Raw genomic sequence first — 20,533 nt, forward strand, 5'->3', positions numbered from 1 at the left:
GTTTCGGCGAGGGTCTCCGTAGAGCCCTGAGACTCAGAGCCTGGAGTTTCTTCCGGGATGGTCTGGAGGTGCGCCCTAGGGCTTCGGCCTAAGTGTAGCGTGTTGACAGCCGGCGGGAGCTGGACGGTGATCTGGTCGACGAGTTTGCCCCTTAGGGCATGCTGGTAAGTGGCGGCAATGTTGGAGAATCCAAAGGGTAGGGCCATAGCCCTTGCAGTTTCCCAAGCACCCTCCGATAGATCTGGATCGGAGGGTGGTCGGCACTGAACCAGAGTGTCCAATGCTGATTTGGCGACAGAGAGACAATCAGCAAGCTTCAGTCCGACCCGATCGATGGATTCGATCAGATCATCATTGTTGATCGGCCTCCTCTGGTAGCGAGGAAGCGGATAGCGAGTTGTTGCTGAAAGAGATCTCGAAATCACCTTTGAGATCGGATCTGTAGTTGCAGGTGCAGGGGTGGCCAGCGCAAAACCGATCTGCTCTAGCTCGAGGAGCTCTCTGACTCCATCAGCGTTGATGACCCATGAGATGGATCCGACCGTCAAGATCTGGCCAGGCTGTGGAAGGGAGAAGAGCCTACGGAAAAAGCCATCTTGTTCAACAAGGAAACAACACGCACACCCCTACCTGGCACGCCAACTGTCGATAGAATATCGTCGGCAGTCCTCCGAGGGGTATCCCAAGAAGGTAGATTGATCGATAGAGGATCATGACATCAAGAACAAGAAGGCAATAGAGACATGAGTTAGACAGGTTCAGGCCATCAGTATGACATAATACCCTACTCCTATGGTCTATTGGTTTGTATTAGCTATCGTATGATATGCCGTGATTTTAGAGGGGGTCCCAACCCGCCTTATATAGTCCGGGAGGCAGGGTTACAAGTCGGTTAGATCTAAGAGATAACCGGAAAGTAGTAACTAATTACAGGAATCTTGGGATCATACATATCCTGACAGATCTCATATTATCTTCAGGATATCTTCCCGATGTCTTGCGGAAGGCGCCGAGCAGAGTCGTGCCTCGCAAGGCTTCTTCTTGTGGGCTGGGCCACCCCTAGGGCGCAGCCCATGTGGTCTACCGTGGGTATCCGGGGTCGTACACCCCATAGTAGGGTTCTCCAATCCAGCCTCCGACGCGGCGTCGGCCACACCAGCCTCTGCTCCCAAAGACCCGGCGGCTTTCGCCGTTGCCCCAGGCATCGCCACTGACTCGACCACCGTCGATGCTAATTGTTCACTGCCACCAACTCCGCTGGTAGGGACGGTTAACTCCTCCACCAGCAGTCGAGCACCCGGGGACTCCGAGACGGTAGCCACCGGCATTGCCTTCGCCCCGGAACCAGCCCTCGGTTGCTCGTTAGTCTGGACAGGCGGGGTTAGATCCTCCGCATGTCTCGCACTACATTAGATTAGCTCGTCAGTCGCCAAATGAGACAAGGATATGACAACAAAGTAACTCCAAGGCAAGGATACTTACGTGTTGGCCTGCCGGTACAATTTCTTAAACCGGCGTTGCCTACCCGAGCCCTAGCCACGGCCTTGGGGTCGATTCCTATGCCTTGGGGTGGAGGTCCCGCTGTCTTCACCATCGACCTCTCCTCCACCCGCCACTCTAGGACTCCATTCGCTTACTGCTCAAGGACTCCCTCCCCTCCCTTCGATTGCTCCTTCGCGCGTGTGTTGTGCGGAGGCACCTTAGTGCTAGGTGGAGGAGCCACTGGCACTTCGTCGTCATCCAACCACTCAGACATCACGGCGCTCCACATCCGAGTGGTCTGGTCACCGCCAAGCGAGATGCCACCCGCCTTGAGGGGAGCAGTACCTGCTATCTTTCTCTTCTTCCGGGCTGGCTCATCTGTCGCTGCCCTCTTCCCTTGGACTTTCTTCGACACCGGGGATGTGCTCTCTGTCCAACCAGCGTCCACGTCTCCAAACTCAGACGAGATGCTGACGGCTCCCTCCTCAAGCTACGTTGGTGGCTGGGCATCTACTACCTACAGCCAATCACCTCTTGGCACCCCTGAGAAGTACACCGCTCTCTCCTGCAAATGGATCTTTGCATACGTGAATCAGTTCACTACTCGGCAACAATCATGGATAAAAAATATCATGAACAAAACAATTGGATGGTTACCTGAGGAGGCGGATTCTTGCAGTTAAAGGGTCTTGTCATCCCTGACATGCTGAATGAGGCAAATGGAGCGAATAGCTCTGCAGCTCGCTCTTGCACATAGTCCCTCGACAGCATCTCTATCCTCTCCCAGGTGGCGTCGGTGTCGCCTTTGAAGTCATAGCCCGCGTGGGCCCTCTCCTTGTAGGGCTGGATGCGGCGCACTATGAAGCTCGCCGCAACCAGTCCACCGTTGGTTGTCACGCCCTTTATTAAGTCAAGGAGCTCCCTCACCTGCTCCATCTCAGCACTGCTTGGCCTCTCTGACCAGCTTTTCTGGCTCTCTAGGGTCGGCATCATAGCGGACGACAGGGTGGCTCTACTTCATATAGAACCAACTGGCGTTCTACCCCTTCAGTGACGTGTTCAGCGGCACAGTAAGGTACTCGCCCGCCATTCCATCACGTAGCTGAAGATATACGCCGCCGACCACCTTGGAACCACCTTCACCCTTCTTCTTCAGCCAGAACAGGTGACGGAAGAGGTTGAAGTGGGGAAGGATTCTGAGATACGCCTCACAAAAATGGATGAAGATAGATATGTGCAATATGGTCTTTGGGTGGAAGTTGCACAGACTGACTCTTCAGAACTCCAACAAATCCCTCAAGATCGGGTGAATAGGAAAACCTAATCCACACCAAAAGTAGTCGTCAAATACTACAGCTTTGTTGATATGAGGCATTGGGAAGGGCTCACCGATGGCTGGCCGCCATCCGGCGGTGACGCGGTCGGGAAGAACGCCCGCCTCCACCAATCTGTTGAGCTCCGCCTCCCCCGTGCGCGATGGCACCCACTCTTTGTCACGGCTGGCTCTAGCGCTCGCCTTCTTTGGGCTCGCCTTCTTTGGGTTCACAGTTCCCCTTTTCGTTGCCATCTCTCAGATCTGGATGGGGATTGGCGGCGGAAGCGCATGTGGATGTGAATCTAGAAATGCGAGGGTTGAGGAGGAAGATGAAATGGCAAAGTGGCAAAGGTGGGAGCATGAGGTGCGGCGGCGCAGTTATAAAGCACTCCCCCACCTTTTCGCATTCGAGGGTTTTTGGGAAACCATTCCCATGATTTGTGCCTCTCCGAATTCTCCACAACAGCAAGGTGGGCCGTTACCTGGGCTTTCGCGCAACCACAGCCCGCATCGCTGATTTATCTCCGCAATTTGTTACAGCTCGTCAAATATTCACTGACTTCTCCGCCAACCGTTATGGCTCAGTAATTACTACTATATAGCCATTACGTCGGCATTTTCTCCGCGATTTAATTTCTCCAAGATTTCCTCTTGTGGCTCGGGGACTGCGTCAGCACTATGTCTTGGTTCCTCACCGCATTGGGGACTTTCTGCTGTTCACCGCTGTTTTGGACCCTAGCACCACGTGACTACGTCACCTACTGTCAGGCTCGGGGACTAAGTGGGCACACTTCACCTTGCGGTGAATGTGTTTTTTCTCATTTCGAGGCTACACTCGGGGACTGGCTGCCTGCTCGGCTGGTCTTCTACTATTCTTCTACTTTGGACCCTGGCACCACATGATTACGTCATCTACTGTCAGGCTCGGGGACTAAGTGGGCACACTTCACCTAGCGGTGAGTGTGTTTGCTTTAATCTGGAAGACTCTACGCCTCTTGAAGCTAAAGAAGACTGTCTTTCTTTCTCGTGGTCGGACTCTAAGTGGGCACACTTGGTCCACTGTGAAAATTTTTTGATTTTGAACTTAAGCTCCTTACACCCTTATGGCAAGCCATACTTGGGTTACACTGCTCGGCGACGGTTCACACTGCTCGGCGATGGCTCACGCTGCTCAGCGATGGGTCACACTGCTCGACGACGGTTCACGCTGCTCGGCGATGGTTCACGCTACTCGGCAACTGCTCACGACTGCTCGGCACCTCATCACGGTGGTCGGACCATGAGTTTGACTGGTCGGCTTTGTTCGCACCTACTCGAACAAGCTCAAGACGGCGTTGCACAATGGGTACAAGGTGCTCGGGGACTAGCTGTGGGGGGTATGACCCCGGATACTCACGGCAGACCACATGGGCTGCGCCCCCAGGGGCGGCCTAGCCCACAAGACGAAGCCTTGCTGGGCACGACTCTGCTCGGCGCCTCCCACAAGACACCGGAAAGATATACTAAAGATACTACGAGATCTGTTAGGATAGATATGATCCCATGATTCATATAATCTGTTATTACTTTTCGGTTATCTCTTCGATCTAACTGACTTGTAACCCTGCCCGTCGGACTATATAAGGCGGGTAGGAACCCCCTCCAAAGTCATGCAATATCTTACGATAGCCAATACAATCCAATAGACCACAAGAGTAGGGTATTACGTCATACTAACGGCCTGAACCTGTCTAACTCGTGTGTCTCTGTTGCCTTCTTGTTCTTGGTTACACGCCTCTGTGCCGATCAATCTACCTTCGTGGGATACCCCTCAGAGGACTGCCGATGATATTCTATCGACACGGAGTATCTTAAGCATGGAGAAATAAGTGGAGTATCATGGAGAAATTAATTGTGGAGATTAAATGGAGAAACAATAATTGGAGAAACATCAAGGAGAAAACTTTATTAAATATTCATATGTGAAAGGGTAACTTAGCTTTAGTCAGAACGTCTGGTCGGTGGCATATGACGTTATCTGGTCGGCATCGACGGAATTGCCCAGCTCTCCGGCCTGTCGTTATGGTGGCTTTCGCGATTTGCATAGTGCCGTTCTTTGCGGTGGTCATCATTGTGACGCGACGGGCAGTCGAAGCGAGTAGTTTGGACGACGTTCGTTTCAGCGCATCGTTGAATCCGACTAGACGGATATCGATTGATTGATCTCGGTGAAAATCCTGAGCCGCATCTCATCGCCGAAGCTGTTACGGAACATGAATCCGAGTCGTAGTCGGTAGGAGCAGTTCTGTGCATGTATACGCACGTACATGAGCACATGCAAGTCAATTTGCATGGCCGATGATTGTTGCTTCTTTGGTGATTGTCTGGAACGTCGTGTATTTAGCTTAGTCGTTATGCCCGAGTAGGAGGTTGCCGATGAAGTAAACCAGTCGGTCGGCTGGTATGTCTGAGTACTCGAAACCCGTCCGGCACCAAGTAGTCGATGTGGTCGTCGAGCTGTGAAGGTATAGACGAGCGGCAAGGGAAATTCCGTGCCTGCCTGCTTAAGGTATACGTATATGCATATACGCGTACAAACCTTAATTGGCTTTCATGCCTTTAAGATAATTCTCTTTCCTTCTTTATGGCTCATGGCAGGTGTATCGTGTGGCCGGATTCTTGGAGCCGCCGATGGCATCGGCAAGCGACGAGTAGACGATGGGTCCTCAACGCCGGGTTGCCGCTGGATGACGGCGACGAGATCGATGCTGCCAGCGAGGGCCGCAGCGTGCCAACGGCGATGAGTAGGTTGGCGACGGTGAGTTGATCACTTGTGACGACGACGAGATCGACGCTTGTGTCGGAATTGAAATAAAAAAACGTAGATGAATTCTACATGCATGCGTACAAACAGACGTAGATACATCAATATCCGGCTCGAGTGGACGTGTGTACGCCTCCTACCAAGTCCAATCTATCGGGCTGTCCCAGGCTGCGGAGAAAGCGCAGGGCCGCCGCTAGACTCCCCATGCCATGACACGCCACCACGAGTTGCGTTGTGATGTTGCCTCGATCAACCGAGTTGCCACGAACGACATAGATCATGAGGTACGCCATCTGGTTCGTCAGGGATCAGCACACATACTCCTACCTGGCGTACCAACTGTTGACTAAATATCGTTGAAAGTCCATCGTGAGGTATGACCACGATGGTAGATTGTTTGGTTGAGGTGTGCGTGATCCGGAACTAGATGGTAACAGAGACAAGACACAAGATTTATATAGGTTCAGGCTGTCAAGATGACGTAAAACCATACGTCGTGTGCTCTGTTGGTTTGTATTGATCTGGATGACCATGTAGCTATCTCGGATGCCAACTAGGAGACCCTTGCCCCTCCTTATATACTCTGGAGGGGTAGGATTACAAGAAAAGTATTCTAGTTGGTAATATGGTAGGATTACAACATCTATAAAAGTCCTAGCAAATCATATCTTCAAGATATCTTCTAGAAGCCTTGCAGTGCACGGCGACCAGTGCTGTGTGCCGTAAGTCTTGATGTCATGGGCTGGACCATCCCTGATGGTACATCCCATGTATTGCGCCGTGGGTACCTGAGGTCAGACCCTCCACACCTTGTTTTCCCTCGAAAATTCACCTCGATTTTGGACCCACTCAAGGAAGGAGGCTCCACACCAACATTCAAGCAAGCTATGGTTCAGAAGGCGATCTCCGACTTTTTGGCTCCGTTGGCTGCTCATGTAGCCACGAGACCACAAGTCAAGTTGGGGGACACCGAATTTGAGCTCAAGTCGGCACTGATCAATATGGTGCAAGCCAACCCATTTTGTGGGAAGTCCCATGAGGATGCAAATGCACATCTCTAACACTTCATGGAGGTGTGTGGCACCATTGCCATCAAGGGAGTCACAATAGATACCATCCGTCTTAGCTGTTTTTCCTATTCTCCTTGCTCGGGAAGGTGAAGCAATGGTTTTATGCTCATCCCAAGCTGTGGCAATGCATTCCTCGAGAAATTCTTCCAGATGGGCAAAACCGCTGCTCTTCGTGGAAAGATTTCAAGCTTCCAACAACAAGCGGACAAGACTATTCCCGAGGCATGGGAACATCTCCAGAAGTACATTTGGGAATGTCCTCACCATGGGATTAAAGAATGGCTCATGATCCAAGGTTTTTACCATGGGCTAACCAACATGGCCTGTAGTCACCTTGATGCTGCCGCAAGAGGAGCGTTCACCTCACTCAATGTCACACAAGCAAAAGAGCTCATTTTGAAAAGATGGTGACAAATCAAGGGTGGAATGAAGAATGACTCCAACCCAAGAAGAGAGGCATGCATGCTGTTCATGAGGTAGATGCACTCTTTGATAAGATGGACCTCTTAATGAAAAAGCTTGAGGAATGTGCAAACTTCAAGAAAGATCGAGAGGCCATCCAACACTACGCCTATGTACGAGTCATTACAGCAAAGCAATGGTGCGAGTTGTGTAGTGGAAACCATTCGGGGAACAATTGGCCCAAGATAAGGGAGGTCGTGAACATCATCAACAACAATGGAAATCGTCCTCTGTTGGTGGTCCTTCACGATCAAATCTGACCACCAATTAAGACATAGAAAGAGGAGAAATTAGCAATCTTAAACACATATGCATTTATTATTGACCTGGTTCCACATGTATTTGGAGGTTATTATTTTGCAGGACATAAACACAAATGCATGGAAAATTTCAACAAAAGGCGCTTTTCGACACTGTTTTGTGCAAACGAATAATAGAAACGCCTAGCAACTCACGTCATCCAGGCGAAGTACAACCCAAGGGGAGACCCAGGGCAAGCCCACAGCCCACCACGCGAAGGCGGTGGCGAGGGGGCTTGGTCAGGGGGTGGCTAACCCCTAGGGGCGGGCGACCCCCTGCCGGTGACTCTCTGCCGCCCCTTCGACAAGCGATGGCATGGGAGCATGCAGAGGCGGTGGACGATGGGACTTCATGCCAAGAATAGCGTCTGCACCGCCTTAGAGCCTTGTATAAATAGAGGGGCAACCCCCCTCTCTAACACACACACCACATTGACAAACACCTCACTCCCCTCTCTAGTATTTGTAGCTTTAGAGCAAGGCAAACCACCTTGGAGGGCTTGGCTCCTTGGAAGAAGAGACATTTGGGGATGAAAAGAAATATGAGTTCTTCTAAAGCTATGCTCTCATATTATATTTATAGTCATACTTATGAGCTAGAGTATAGTTATTATGTTATGATCTTGATAAATGAACTAGCCTATAGTTTGTGTCATGAGAGTAGCATACTTAACTTTATGCTTAACCACTCATATAATTTATATAATCAAGATTAGAGCTAACTTGAGGTGGTGGTTCATCGTGCATTCAGGTGTGCCCAAGTCCTTTACCTGTCGATCTGTAGGGTCAGGGACCCATGGGGATTTGGGTAGTTTCTATGTATGCAAGCATGGTGCTTGGGTATGGAGAGACAGGTGAATGCATTGTCCCTCTCCACGATTGAGGGGTAGGCAGTAGGTGGTGACAACCCTGTCCGTCTCTTGTAATCCCCCATGTTCATTTTGGGTGTAGGAGTCTAAATTGACATATGAGGTTGCTGGTAGACCAAAACTCGGTGGCCTCCCAACCTGCTTCACACTTAGCCCTAAAACTAATTATGTAACTTGTATGATCATTAACTAATCTCTATATGACTATACTAGACCAATGCATGGTTGACTTAGGATTATTGTTTTATTCTTTATTTTATCTTTTATCCTTTGAGGAATGCCAAGTGTAAATCACCGTTTTTACCCCTGCTATAAATATTGGTGTACTTGCAAGCATTATTATCCAAGTTCAAAACCATACTAGACTCTTAATCAATAACTGTCTTCCTTTGGAAAAAATATAAATCACGATACCCTAAATACTTTCGGGTGAAATGCTACAATGATAGCTCCGTGCGCTTGTGGATAAATATCTAAAATTGTTAAGGAACTATCAAGGCTATTACTTAGTGGCATTGCTAATCATTAGTGATGACGCTACAAAATACCAACAAGCACTTCTGGCGCTGTTGCTGGGGATACAAACCTAGTAGGTACGCTAAGAAGTGTCAACATCCTCAAAACAATGGATGGACTTCATGCCCCTACTATCAAGGTAATGAAGGTAATGGTTTTAATAAATTCAATAGCAATAATCAACCTTCATTAAAAGATCTTGTCATGAGTCAAACTAAAATCAATGAAAGCATGAATAACAAGTTGTTAGCCAATGACAAGACCCTTGAAACACTAAATGCTAAATTGGATAATCTTGCTTTTGCTGTCAAAAATCAATTGAGCTTTAATAAAATGTTAGAAACTCAATTAGCTAAATTAGCAGGTTCTGTCCCATCTTTTTATCAAATCAAAAATTCTGGTAAGCTTGAAAATATTTCAAGTATCAATGTGGTAACCACAAGTGAAAATATTTCTCCTGATGTGGATGAAAATAGGATAGTGTATGACCTGTTTCAATCTGCCAAACAACTACACCACAAATCTGAAGGCACTCCTAAGGAAGAAACAGTCCCGTACTGCTTCTTCTTCTGCCACTCCACCGATAGATGAACTAGTCACCCCCGCACCATCCGCTACTCCAATCATGGCCAAGACACTCCATGACTACTCCATCCCTATTGTTGCTAGTGTGCATGTTGGGCCGGCTGTCAACACTGGGAATGGAAACTTTGAGCTCCACACCGGCCTCATCATGATGGTGCAGGCAAACCGGTTCTCTAGTTTGCCAAGTGAGGACACAGACATGCATCTCCAACACTTCCTCGAGGTCTATGACACTATCGTCATTAAGGACGTTGAGCCTATGAGCATCAGGCTCCGCTTGTTTCCCTTCTCCCTCTCGGGTGGGTGAAATAGTGGTTCTACAAAGAACAGGAAGCTGTCAACTTGTGGGACAAGTGTTCCACGGCATTCCTCACCAAGTTTTTCTTCATTGGCAAAACCAATGCCCTATTGGGATGAATCTCTAACTTCCAGCAGAACACCTCAGGGGTGTCAAATCAAAGCTGGGGGAAGAAAGAAAATCACAAAAAGGCATGCATACCATGAAGGAGATGGTTATGCTTGCCACAAAAATAGATCTTCTCATGAAAAGACTGGAGGAACAGGCCCAAGACAAAGAAGTAATGAAGGGCACAGTCTAGGCCATAGACTCACACATGATGTGTGAGGTCTATGGCAATGTTGGCCATTCAGGGAGTGACTGCCTCGAAAACCACAAAGAAGCCACTTACATCAACAACGGGTTTTGTCAACCACAAGGTAACAACGGGTGGAACAACCAATCCTGCCCGCAAGGTAATTCGAACTATAATTCCATTTACAATCCAAATCAACCTTCTTTGAGAGACTTGTTACTAAGCTAAGCAAAAATAAATGAGAGTTTGAACAAAAAGCTTACAACTAATGATAAAATTCTTGAAAACATAAACTCTCAAATTGAAGGATTAACATCTGCTATTAAGAATCATATGAGCTTCAATAAAATGGTAGAAACACAACTAGCTCAAATAGCCGCTGCAATCCCTATTGATAGTAATGGGAAAATTTCTGCTCAACCCAAAAAGTCTCTTCAGAAAATAAATGCGATGACAACGAGGGGTGGTAAGTCCACTCGTGATCCACCAAATTCTAACTAGTTTACAGGGAAAGCAAAAGGGGGCCAGGAGGCTGAACCTTCAACAACACAAAGAGAAAAGGAAAAAGAACAAGAAGAGGAGACAACACCAAAAGACTTCATCGACACCAACTACCTGCAGTTTCCTACAAGGAACCGCAAGCAAGCCGTGGATGAGCAATTCGCTCATTTTGTTGACATGATCGAGAAGATATATGTAAGCATTCCATTAATGGACGTCTTGCATGTACCTTCCTATGCCAAATACATCAAGTACATCATTAACAACAACCGACCATTGCCATCCACGGAGGTCATCAATTTAACAGAGGAGTGTAGCGCTGCTATACTCAACTATCTTCCTGAGAAGAAGAATGATCCTGGGTGCCCCATAATTGCATGCTCCAATGGGATCCAATATTTCAAGCATGCCTTGTGCGACCTTGGGTCTAGCGTAAGCATTATGCCCAAGGCCATATTCAACAAGTTGAACCTCATGCAACTAGCACCAACACCGATGATGCTCTAGTTGGCTAACTCAATGGTCAGCTACCCGGCAGGGATAGCCCAAGATATTCCGTTGAAAATCTAGGGTTTCTTCGTCCCTGTCGACTTTGTGGTGCTCGACATGGAGGTAGCAAAAGAAGCACCCCTCATCCTTGGGCGACCTTTCTTGAGCACTGCAGGAGTTCAAATTGATGTTGGAGCTTGAAAAATCTGCTTCAATATCAATGATAATGAAGAGAAGTTTGCCTTTAGGCCCAGGAAGGAACAATGCTCCATGATTCGTATCAAGTTTAGACTGAACCCACAAGGCCTAAGGGAGGTTCATATCCATCTCAATTTGTGGACAACCTTGTGAAAAAGAACAGTGAAATCGAAAAGAAGCTAGAGCAGAAGAAAATCAAACAAATCACAAGGGAAGAAAAGCCGAAAGTGGTTTCCACACCACCAAAGAAGAACAAGCCGGTGTGGAAACCAAAAGAAGAAGCTTCGAAGTCCACCACCACACCACCAAGAACGAATAAAATGGTGTGGAGACCCAAGAAAGAGCAGCCATCCACTTCTCCAGGATCGGGCACTCCATCAACAAACAAATAAATGAGCGGAGAAGGGTCCTACTCATTAGACCTTAAAAGGTGAGTCCTTGCCAAAGATAAATTGGTAGTTATCTTCTATAATTATGCTAAAATTCCTAGTTTATGCATTAATAAGTTCAAAAAAATAAAATAAAACTTATATATAAAGATTTTCCTTTAAATTACTTTTGTTGTCGAAGCAAAATTATTCTAACATGTTTACACAAAGTGAGTCCTGGTGTGGGTATGATTCTTGCGTGATCAAACTTGTAAAGACTTTTTAAATTAAGCATGGAGCTTAGGTTAATTAGTCTACCTTGATCAAATTTGTCCAGTTTGATCACTGTACCAAAACTACTGAGTATAGATATTGGTGGAATACAAATACAAAGGAAAATAAATAAAAATCTTCAAGTTTACCCTTTGCTTTTATTTTCATTAGACAAATCCTACTTGTTCTTCCATGATCTATATGAAGTATACTTTGGTTTGAGACATGGTTAGTGTATGATCATGTCTTCATAGGCTTTTTAAATTAAGCATGATGCTTAGGTTACTTAGCCTACCTTGATTAGATATTTAATTTAGTCATTGAACCAAAACTGCTATGTACAGACACTGGTTGAATAAACAACATAAATTCTGGCAAACCATAGATATACCCCCATAAAATTTACCTTTCATCACCATCGAATAAATCTTAGTCGTCTCTCAATATTCTACAAAAGTATATTTTGGTTTGGGGTGTGATTACTAGCGATCATACCTTCATAGACTTTTTAAATTAAGCGTGGGACTTAGGTTAATCAGTCTACCTTGATCAAATGAAACATAGTGTCAAGTTTGATCATTGTACCGAAATTACTAACTATAAACATTAGTTGATATATTAAACAAATAACCTACCATACAATCCCAGATCGTAGGCGACGAGCTATCTAGGGGGAGGACCCCCGCAGAGGTAAGTAGTATATTTTTTGCATTATTTATTTTCTGCTTTTATTTAATTATTAGCATTTAAAAAAAATAAATTTCTAAAAAATGAAATATGATAAAAACAACAAAAATATTTATTCCACTCTACATATGTGCTTTAAGAATGTTTAGTTTGTCCTATATTGAAATGATGAATAGTTGTTCTATCTATAATTCATTTGTGCTTAGGCTGTAACTCATTATTCCCAAAGGTTTATGTTTGTTGGCTAAAATGTCTCATCCTAAAACTTGAAACTTGTGGGTTGCAAAAGCAGGATCCTTTTCTAAGTTGTTGCAAGTTATTATATGGTAAATAGAATTTGCTATGTCTTTATTCCTAGAGAAACTTGACATCCGGAGTTTACCTTTTTTTTTAAATGCTAAAATCTAAAGTTTCTCAATGATTATGAATTCCTACCACGGCCATATGACATGATTCAAATTCAAAACCTTAGTCATATGCTACTTGTATTTACATTGAGTTTTGTCAAATTGTTGTGACCCTTGTAGAGATTCTAGTCATGCACCCATAATCAAGACCACGTACACCCACATATAAAAATACTGACTCTTACACTGAGAGTTACGCAAAAACATGCTTTTTCCATCCACCAAATAAATACACCATTCAATTATCATGAGTCTTTCTCTCCAAAGTTTTCATATGCCAAAATGAAGTATGGGGCTATGCATAAAAACAGAGAGAGACAGATGAAGCTCTCAAAATAGCAAAAGAAAAGAAGAAAAAAAGAATGGAACACATGAAGGTTCCAAAAATAAAGATATCCCATACTTCCAAGGCAATTATCAAAAGAGAGAAAGTCATGATCAAAGGAGTACGAAAAATATTAGGATTAGGAAATATTCCACAAACTTGCACATCTTGATGAAAGTGTATGACTTGCATCTCCTTAGATCCGGTTTTTGACTTAACAATATATGTGATGCAAGTATGCCTTTCATTTATCCCTACCCAAAACTCCACTCAAAGGCTTAAAGTGATAGGATGAAAAGAAGGCAAACCAATGCCTTGGTGAGGATCATACACATTGATCGATTGAGCGAATCATTTGAGGAGCTTATTTTTTATTTTGCAAAACTCATAAAACCTCCAGATAGAATGTTTGATCAAAGAATGAATTATTAGTAATTCTATAAAAACTGTTCTATCTTGCAACCACCCAAGAATTTGGAATGCAATAAGCCCCACAGGGATTAAGTTAAAAGGGTGGATAGAATGCCAAACTTATTTAAATTGAGGAAGAATACTTTGTTATAGGCATGGCACTTGTGAATTATATTTGGCATAGTAGCAACTCCTGATCAACAACCAATAACTTAACTATTTGCTCAGGATGACCAAAGGTTAAGCTTGGGGGATCTTGTTGGCGGTCCTTAATGATCAAATCCGACCACCAATTAAGACATGAAAAGAGGAGAAATTAGCAATCTTAAACACATATGCATTTATAATTGACCTAGTTCCACATGTATTTGGAGGTTATTATTTTGTAGGACATAAACACAAATGTATGGAAAATTTCATCGAAAGACGCTTTTCGACACTAATTTTCGCAAAGGAATAATAGAAACGTCCAGCAACTCACGTCATCCGAGTGAAGTACCACCCAAGGAGCGACCCAGTACCAGCCCATAGCCCACCATGCAAAGCCGGTGGTGAGGGGGCTTTGTTAGGGGGTGGGCGACCCCTAGGGGCGAGCGACCCCCTATCGGCACCTCTCTGCCGCCCCTTCAATAGACGGGTGGCATAGGAGCATGCAGAGGCAGTGGAGGCTGGGACTTCGCGCAAAGAATAGCCTCTGCACCGCCTTAGAGCCTTGTATAAATAGAGGGGCAACCGCCCCCTATCTAACACACACCACATTGAGCAACATCTCACTCCCCTCTGTAGTATTTGTAGCTTTACCTTTTGAGTAGCTTTAGAGCAATGCAAAGCCACCTTGGAGGGCTTGGTTCCTTGGAAGAAGAGACCTTTGGGTATGAATAGAAATATGAGTTCTTCCAAAGCTATGCTCTCATATTATAATTATAGTGATACTTATGATCTAGAGTATAGTTATTATGTTATGATCTTGATATATGAACTAGCCTATAGTTTGTGTGTCATGAGAGTAGCATAGTTAACTTTATGCTTAACCACTCATATAATTTACATAACCAGGATTAGATCTAAGTTGAGGTGGAGGTTCATCGTGCATTTGGGTGTTCCCAAGTCCTTTACCTGTCGATCCGTAGGGTCAGGGACCCAGGAGATTTGGGTAGTTTCTATGTACGCAAGTGTGGTGCTTGGGTATGGAGAGATAGGTGAATGCATTGTCCCTCTCCACGGTTGAGGGGAAGGTGGTAGGTGGTGACAACCTAGTTCGTCTCTTGTAATCCCCCACGTTTGTTTGGTGTGTACGAGTCTAAATTGTCACATGAGGTTGCTGGCAGACTAGTACTTGGTGGCCTCCTGACCTGCTTCACACTTAGCCCTAAAACTAATTATGTAACTTGTATGATCATTAACTAAATCTTTGTATGACTATATGAAACGATCCACGATTTTCTCAAAAGGAAATCCATAGATTATATCATAATGTGATAATCCTAGAAAGACCAAGCTATCACATTATCATTATTTAGCTAATATCACAGTCATACATCATGAAGTACAAGATTACAAGGCATTACAACACTAGGTAACACACCTAAGTACAACATTATACTAGCAGAAATGCACACAGAACAACACCAAAGTCGGCGTAGTGCTTCAACGAGTGAAGGCTCCTCCTTCACGGGCAGTCATCAGAGTAGGCGTAGAGTGTCAGCATGCGTAGTCTTCATCTCCTCAACCAAACTTGAGCATAGGAATGAGACCACCTAATCCTTCTAATATCTATTGTTGTTGTCGTAGATGACATCCAAACCTACCAAATATCTTTTAGTATGATTTGTACTGTCCACTGGCTCCCACCCTAAGCTTTGCATATGCTTTGTGGTAAGTGGAATGCAAGGGTAGAGCAAAAGACCTATATGTGGCTATAGTTTCCTATGCAAGTTCATCAATATTTTATAATAGTTCATCAAGTTTTAACTCATCTCATCCACACATTCACCCATCCCATCACATGCAACCCACCATACTCTCACTCTCTAGGTGGCAAGGACGACTCCCTCTCATACCTTGCCTTATTGGCTAGTAGCTGAAGTCCAACAATCCCAGGGGAGAAGAAGAAAGGACTCCTCTCACTAATCAAGGGAAGCATAGGTCATAGGAATATCCATATCCATGGACGCGACTATACGTATAGATCGATCAACTCTACAGAGCATGTACACCTAGAACCACAAGATCACCATCATCGACGGTGGCCACCGTCTAGGCTGATATTGGGCTACCTTCCAACCAGAGCGATACCACCCTACCACTCAGCCCTAGGCCACCCAAAGTCCATCAAAACGCTGAGACTATGAGACATAGTACCAGGCCCAGAGGTCACTACACTATCTTTGGAGGGTGTGAGCCATATGCCCGTACCTCCCTACACTATCCACATCCAACCTAGCAGTAGTGGCACCATCCTAGCTGGTTAGCATCCATGCCCCGCCCATTCAGGATCGAGTGGTGTGCACATAGGGTCCTTATTCCAGTTCTCTCGACATACTAGTCCTTAGGGGGACCAGACATGATATCTTCTCAAAGGGGATAACCAACACCCCATGCCTCGATGGCACCTCCATCCTAGGGCTTCATCCCACAAAGACACTCCACCCCGAGACCCCCTCATCTCACATGTACCCACCATAGGCACCTCTCATAGGCAATGCCTAGGTCGCATCCCCTAGCAAGACTTGTCCAAAGACTCATCGTAGAATCCTGTCCAGTCGACTCAACCCTCACCACACACCCAAGACGCATGCCAAGATCTCCCTGGTTATTACCACATTATCAGCACCATGTGCCTTAGCGACTCATAAACAATCCTCCACCAAGCATCACATCACAGATATAATGTGTAGTAGAAGTAAGTAGTAGGTAGTATGCGAGTGTCTATCCTAACAGCGGGTGTGCAGGGGTAAAGGTTGCGTCAAGGTAATGGCTTGAAGCAATTCTACCATGCAACCTATCATAGTTCATTTGCATGAAAGTAAAGCACTAGTAGCTAATTATTGCATGTCTAATAGGATTCTACGTGGTTGGGTGGGACATGGCACTTGTTGACTAGTCATCTCCAAGATCATCAGTGCACTCATAGACATTCTCCTCAAAGTCCTATTGTCGTCCTTGTTTCCTTCCTCCAATGGGTTCCTATCCGATCAACGCTATCCTCAATGTAACTACCTCGATAGAGCGACAAACAAGGCAAGAAGCAATCAATACTCTAAAAAGGTGACAAGACATAGAAAGATCGAACAACACCAAAAGAACACTAAGGAAAAAGACTTAGCCCCTATGGAGGATTTTCGATCCTTGGGCCAAAAGAGGCAGAAACGGTTGTTTGCTAAGCACAAGCTCAAGTCACAGCCTAGCCAATACTGCACAGGCCAACTGTGTTGACCTGTATGGATTCACGAATAATGGCCGAGACCCTAGCTCATCTTAAGCAAACACCATAGAAAACCATGCTAGCCCTCACAAAGCAAGTCTGTATCCTTGGGCTTAAAAAGGAGAAAGTTGGCTAGGCTTGTCCATGTCACATCCTCGATAGAGATGACACTCTAAAGGTCGATTAGGTCAACTCGCATGGTTTCGAGAACATGACATAGACCATAGCTTCACTAACCAGAACTGATAGTCTGGCCTTTGATCCGATCATCTTGGCTAGGATGGGATTAAATAGAGACGACTAAGGTGAAAAAGGGAAGTGGTTCTAGTCTCTCTCAATCCGTACGCCATTGCAATTGACAAGAACTGAAGAGAGGGTGGAATAGGAGGAGAAAAGAGAGGAGTGGTGGTCTACTTCTTCCAATCCCCATGTGGCAAAAGACGAGGCATCAAAAAGGAGCAGCATACAAGAGAACACAAATGCCCAAATCCACTCATAGGGTACCTTGACCCACGTGCACTAAATGGCACCAAGACACTCCTAGGGTCTTAGTGGTGCGGTTGTCACTGCGAGAACCTCAAGAGCACTAAGGTCTAAAATAGGTACAAGCATACAAGGGGTCCGAGCATAAAAGAGCACAGAGAGAGAAAAGCGATTCACCTTCCTTCGATCCACTCACCATAGCTGTCGGTGGGAATCAAAGGAATGGAATTGAGAAAGCAACAAGGAACACCAAACGGGCTCAAACAAGCAAAAAGGGACTTTGGTTCCACGATGCTTCGATCTACATGTCATGGCAATAGACACGGACCGAAGAAATAGGAACAAGAAGATCAATCCACATCTTACTAGATCGATGAGGATTAAAAGAGAGAACAAGAGAATACATAAGAATGGTCTTCACATTCTCTCGACCAACACGCCATGGGAATGGGCGAGGGTTGAAAGAAATCCCATGGTCTCTCGATCCACAGCAACTCGTAGGGCACCACAACCTATGTGCAACTAGATGGACACTATGCTATTTCCAGGGTTCATGATGGTGTAGTTGTCACCGCGAGAACCAAAGAAATGTGATGGTCTAAGTGGCACAAGCATACGAGGTGGTTAGGAAGAGAAGAGCAAAAGAGAATGAAAGAGCAAAAGTGGTGGACCTCGATGGTCATGGCGAGGCAACTCGAGGCCATGAGCTTCACCTATAGGAGTCGGCATCCATTGTTCCACGATTTGTCGTCCACCTAATTCTTCCGACTAGACTAGGACATAGAGGGCTCAAAATGTGCGGGTAATAACTGCGTTGATAATGGCATCGAGTCCACAATGGCCACATCCTAGGGCCAAATAGGGTCACTAATAATCATAGTTCGATGGCGATGACTAAAACACAAGGGAAGGGACCATGCTCGATGTTATGGCCATGGCTAGGTGAACTCACGATCGCAACGAATGAGCACATCACTTCCCAACTGGCTCAAAGGCTCGGTCCATAGGCAAACAATCACACAAGAACCAAGAACTAAACCGACACAAAAACAACTAATCAGAGTAGGACATATCCATAGCATAAGAGATAGACCGACGTGAAGGCATGGCATAGGCATAGATACTGATATCGATAGATCATGTATGAAGTGTATGAAGGAGCAAAGAAATAAAAAACAAGGTCTTTACCAACATTGAGGATGGCGCTGGTGAGAGTTCAAAGGTCAACCTTTAGAAGCGGAGGGCTGCTGTGGCATGTTCTGGCGGGCTATGGCTAGCAATGGCTAACTATGGCTAGCTATGGCTAGCTACAACTTGCTATTGGCTAGCTACGACATGCTACGTTTGGCTTTGGCTTGGCCAGAGCTTGCTAGAGGGGAAGTCCGATAGTTGCTGCTCTAGGAAATAGTCAAGGACGAGGCGGACTATAGGTCCATGACATCCCTGTGGTAGTGAATGAAAATGGCACGAGGATCGGGTTCAGACAGGAACACAACAGGAAGGAAGAAAGGTGAGGTTTTGGCGCTGGAAGCTCACTGACGTGGAGGAAAGATGATGGTTGATGGCGAGGTGGTGCTGCTGTCTTCCAGCGAGGTGTTTGGAGTGGTCAGTAGCTCCTGGCGTGGTCGCACGATTCTTCTATGGCAGTGAGGCCAGTTTTAGAGAAGATCGCCGGCGAGGTCAATAGCAAGGAGGAAAAAGCAGAGATTTAGGGTGTTGGGTGCTCACCGACTAAACAAAGGGGCTTCGGCGAGGAGGAGGAAGGTGGTGTGGTTGAGGTGCTCATGGATACGGAGGCATGATGTCAAGGCAAGTATGGCATCATAGGGTAGAAAAGCAGCTCGGGCTGGTGCTCTGCTGCTCGATGAGGAAGAGGAAGGGCTCGGCCTCGGGTTTGGTTGGTGCTCATCGGGGCATAGTGGTGAAGGTGGATGGCAAAACTCAGTGAGGTGGAGCTTGGAGGTCAAGAAAGTCAAGGATGTATAGGCCAGGTCATGCGGTGGAAGGAGCTCACGATGGTTGTGGTGGTGAGGCTTGGTGGCGTGGCACGGCAAGGCACTGATGGCATTGTGGGTGAGCTGTGTGGCTGGCTATGATGTCATGGTCACAACCATCAGTGGTTGAGGCTTAGTGCGGTCGGCTAGAGGTGTCGGGCGATGTTGTGACTTGAGGCGAGCAGAGGAGCTATAGGAGGGTGGCGAGCTCGACGCTGGTGGCCGGAGATGGTTGCGGTGAGCTTGGCAGGCTAGATGCAGCTTGGCGAGGGTGGCTCCAGGCGGTGGCGCTCTACCTAGAGGGCAGCGAGAATGGGAGGAAGAGGAGAATGGTGATGGCGGTGGCTATAGAGGAAATGGAGGAAGGGAGCGGTGGTGACAATATTTATAGGCGTGGCATTAGGTTTCCAAGGCCAGGCGATGATCCTCGTCACTCATGCAAAGCCAGGGACACACGGCGATGGATGCGGAGCTCGGGGTATGGACACTGAGGCGTGGCACGGTGTGGGTGCACGTAGTGGTGGCAGCGGCTCAGGTCTTAGGGCCAGGAGCATAGGAGCACGCCTAGGGTTAGGGCAGGGCACCTCAATGGGCTTACCGGGGCGTAATGGGCCTACCGGGGACGTGCATGTGCTGGCGGGCCTGCGGGGGGCGATGGGCTCATAGCTAGGCCAGTGCGAGGAGAAGGGAGGTGCAGGGTAGGCTGGCCTACTCGGTAAGGAGTGCTGGGCTGTAGCTGCGAGCTGGGCCAAGAGAAGGGAGGAGAGCTAGGCTGAAAGAAGGAAGGGCAACAAAGGGGGGTTTGGCCCAAATAAGAAGGAAAAGGAAAATAAATGGAATTTTCCTTTTATGAATTTAGGAATTTAGAGATTGGATCAAAATAGATTTGAGAAGGAATTAAAAAGGATTAAGAAGGAACTTTGCTATGGATTTGTGCACTCCATACTCCAAACAAACTCAAACCTGGAACCAACTCAAG

General features: G+C 46.4%; 1 non-coding gene across 1 annotated transcript; it reads right to left on the reverse strand.

Moving 5' to 3' along the window:
* Nucleotides 1–6,835: 6,835 nt before the first annotated feature.
* Nucleotides 6,836–6,942, reverse strand: LOC136530054 (small nucleolar RNA R71). Its single transcript, XR_010777562.1, has one exon. It is a non-coding gene; the product is annotated as a small nucleolar RNA R71 (small nucleolar RNA).
* Between the last annotated feature and the right edge of the window lie 13,591 nt (nt 6,943–20,533).

The sequence above is a fragment of the Miscanthus floridulus genome, chromosome 19, assembly GCF_019320115.1.
Source record: "Miscanthus floridulus cultivar M001 chromosome 19, ASM1932011v1, whole genome shotgun sequence".
NCBI lineage: Eukaryota > Viridiplantae > Streptophyta > Magnoliopsida > Poales > Poaceae > Miscanthus > Miscanthus floridulus.